Genomic DNA, 4,319 nt, shown 5'->3' with positions numbered 1-4,319 from the left:
TTTCATTGCTATCCCCCCAATCAGGCACCTCGCCACCCCAGGTCTTACTGGTGTGCCTGCACCCAAACATTGTTATCCTTGATTTGTAGGGAAATCCCATTATTGTGTTTCCCCGTCATGAAGCTCAGTGCAGTGTATTGAACCATACAATCCTGTTGTTTGTGTATTTAATACAAGTTACTCTTCATCCCAGGTCATTGGTGCATGGACTGTATCCTATCCACCGTCCCAAACTGGTTACCGTGAGTATTGACCAAGATACTTAGTGTTCTGTTATGTTATGTTCATTGATCGAATTCTGAAAAATTTCCCTTAAAGGATCCATCAATCACAACATGACTCTCTTCTTCCTGTAGGAGTTCTTCCGCCAATCAAAAAAGCAATTTTACTGCCAGTCACCCCAGCGGAGACTACAGGTGGGTGTTGGTGATGTAGTCAGTCATTACCTCTTGTAGAATATACCTGATATGAGGCCATAGAATTGTTGCCATGACTACAGGATGTGTGATACCTGATTGTGTTCTGTTTCAACATGACTAATTCACTGGCTGACCCCAGGGGGTGGGAATAATGCATATTCCACTCTAACACCAATTAAGGAAGTAGGGGAGATGTTCCCAGGCAAAAAAGGCACATTCATAAGCTATTTTACATATTGGAAGTGGAATGGCTAAAACTTTCTATTAACCCCCTCAAGCAACAGACCAAGTGTTACATAATTTTAAGGTCATGCAATTCGTTTTTGAATGTGCATTTGAAAGGGTTTTATCAGGTCTGAATGACCAAAATTTGGGAGTCAACAGAATTGCCATTGTTTGCCAAATGTCGATCATTTCAACTTTGTTTTGTTAGGATTGGATTCTGGGGCCAAGGAGGCTGTTAGCCTCTCATCAGAAGTCACTGGTGAGGCGGAGCTTGTCGAGAGTTCTGTCTCTGTGCTTGACCAACTCCCAACCCAGCAGGAGGAGATCTCAAGCTCCTCATCCCCAGTACCTTCCTCCTCAGCCCAGGCAGGGTGGGGAGCTCCTACTGAGACCCTGGAGCTTAAACCCTGCCTTGATGAGGATACAGAAGGTGACGAGACTCGGGATGAGACGGGGTCTGAGGCAGAAGCCACACAGCAGGAGGACACCCTGTCTGTGACGAGCACTGCTATCATGACCGGTGTCTGCGTGGACCAAGATGGTGAGGAGGAGGACAACGATGCCGAAGGCTCTGACGCAGCCTTCCAGGCCGTCACAGTGGAATCTGTTGATGATGGGGACATCGATGGTGACGATGTCTCTGTGATTAGCGAGCGTACCCTGACGCCCACTGAGGTGCCCTCCATCCATCCGGGAGAGTCTGTGATCCAGAGCTTCCCCAGAGCCACTGTGATGCACCCCCACACCCTGAGGACCATCATCCATGGGCTCATGGCCCAACTGAAAATCATGGAGTCCCCCACTGCTCTGCAGGACAACAACCCTGCCAAGCTCCATATGGATCTCTTCAACGAGATTCGCCATGTGCTGAAACATGTGCAGGGGATCGAGGTCATCTTTGGCCAACCGGAGAGCAGCCAGTTCAGTGGTGATGGTGCTATGGCAGCCATTATAGCGGCCGCCTACCACAAACTGTCACTGCACTCAGCAGCTAACAGGGCCCGGTTGTGCGCTGCTCGCAATGGCAGTGAGGCGGCCATTACGTGCATGGCTGAAAGCGTGGCCTTTGTCATTTTTAATCACGGTGAAGGCTGCAGCACACAAAGCTATTTTGGAGCCAGGACCGAGACCGATGAGAGGCACAGCAGGACTGATGACGTCTCAGCTGGCTTGGAGAACGTTAGCAGATGCTCAGTCTCCTCCACATCAACCTTGAGGAGCAACAAGACCTGGGACTACTCTTCTGAGTTAGAGACCAGCAGACGATCACTCTCTGCGGCCTCTACCAAGAGCAACAAGACCTGGGTCTACTCTTCCGAGTTAGAGACCAGCAGACGATCACTCTCTGCGGCCTCTACCAAGAGCAACAAGACCTGGGTCTACTCTTCCGAGTTAGAGACCAGCAGATGCTCAGTCTCCTCCACATCAACCAAGAGTAGCAACAAGACCTGGGTCTACTCTTCAGACTTAGAGCAGGCCAGCACGCGCTCACTGTCCTCTTATGTGAGCCAGTCCTGTGGATCTGACTCTTGGTCTATGGATTTCACGATGGAGGAGTGTTCCACCCGCCCCACAGAGCCATCTCTCTCCAGGCTGTCCCAGAGGAGCCTGAGTCTCACCTCCAGCCTGGAGGGTGAATGTCTGAGCATGCTCAGAGGGACCTCTGTTAACCAAGGGATAGACAAGCCACTGGAGACCAATAAGAGTCTCACATGCAAGACTGTACATAGTGCCTCCTCACAGGTAAGACGAGAATAGACAGATAGATAAGAATTATAGAATGTAATATATCTATATATTAATAAATATAACACACATATTGGAGACAGGTGAGTTCTAGAATAAAATAGAAACAATATTGTGTACACATTGTAGAAATGTATCTTTGACCTCATAGTGGCACGGCGTTTGATTGTGATACACTGCCTCATGTCTGTCTCTCTCTGACTTGATTCTCACCCAAAGAAGAAAATGAAAGACAAGACTGCGGAAGAGGAACGAAAGAAGAAAAAGGAGGGAAATAGAAAAAACAAGGTAAAGGGTATTTCCTATGATTTGTTCTTTTGAGTCTGCAATGTACCTCAAACTTGGAGAGAATGATGTTTTATACTGTATGTACAGTCGCCCACTGTAAGATATGCCTACCTTACTTTTCTTTTTTTGTTTTATTCACAGAAACCCTGCAAGAAGAAGGTGGTCCCTCCTGGCCCTGATGGTAAGAGGCCATTTACAGTATCTGTTCAAAATGTCTTCACTATTCAGCCTTCTTTTCCACCACTTTCTCCATATTACACACAATACTAACAGCATAGGATGGAGACGTGGTTATGATGTCATATCCTGTTCTCTGTAACCTCTTTAGACACTGCTGATACCGCCTGCAGCACCAAGAAGCCCAAGCAGGCCCTACTGGAGCGCATCTCCACAGCCCTCTCCAGTTTGTTCTGCTTTGGGTGCAAGAAGAGGACCCACTGACATCTGAGAAAGAGACTTAAAAACAATTACAGCACCCACACACTCAACATACATCCCCCCCCCCCCCCCCCCCCCACATACACACACACACAGACACCTTGTGATACAGCAAAGCTTCAATAAATAGAACTTCTTTGGAGTAGCGACATTTACCCTTTTTGTACACCTTTTTTGACCTATGATGGAATGGATTGTGCTTTTGTATTATTCTGCCCTTTACAAATCAAAACTTTATGTCTTTTCTGCCATTTTGCACTGATTTGTGCTGTGTTGTGTTTGTGTGCATTGTAATGTATTGTGTGTTTTTGTACCAACCCAGGAAGATTAGTCCTAATGCATATCATGATACTACTAAACTAGACAAAGTGGTAGTATGTGTTTGGTGCAATGACTGTAAAAGAATGGACACATTGATTTCAATAGTAGTAGCTTCTGTCACTAACCCGAAATGCGTACTTCCTCATCGCCATTTTGGTCGGTCCGTCCTCACAGAACATGCTCACTATTCACTCTCGTCTAGAACAACACCAGAAGAACGCATGAAACAAAGGCAGCTCCGGGCAGATCTCTGCTGATCGAACATGCGCACTGGTTTACCAAGACAAGAAGCACATGGGAACGTGCCTCAGCCAGCAACTACAGTAATTAGGATACCCATAGTGTAATTTATTCAGATTCTGTGCAAATCCTTTTGAATTATTCATGAGAAGCTCATAATCTGCCTAGTTGTTCAAAATATACCAAGCGATTAGTTTCAATATGGCCACAATATTTCATGTTATTTCGTCATCAACCATCAACTTGATTGTCAATCCTATCTAGCCTACATCCGATTTTACTCTCATTAGCCTAATCATAAATGTCGGCTATAGGAGTTAGGTAAAGTGATAAACTCGAGTACTACATTTGAAGTTGACTCAAATTGTAATGATTTGACTCTGGTACATGATAATATTCGTTGTATCTGTCCACAAGACCTTTTTCCTGACCTCTGCAGGCCTTTTTAGGTATTTTTCAATACATTTTATTACATTTTTTTTTACCATCCTTTTTGAGGATAACTAGTGGTTTGCACCTTGCAGTGAAGGTACTGTAGTTCGGCTGGTGAAGTGTTCGGCTGGTGAAGTATTCTGCAGATGGTAGTCTCTGACATGTTCACCTACCTCCTGGAGAGGTTTTTCTTAAATATGGTGGGCATTC

The sequence above is a fragment of the Argentina silus genome (genome assembly GCF_951799395.1).
Source record: "Argentina silus genome assembly, chromosome: 8".
Classification (NCBI taxonomy): domain Eukaryota; kingdom Metazoa; phylum Chordata; class Actinopteri; order Argentiniformes; family Argentinidae; genus Argentina; species Argentina silus.
This window is presented reverse-complemented; position numbering follows the sequence as displayed.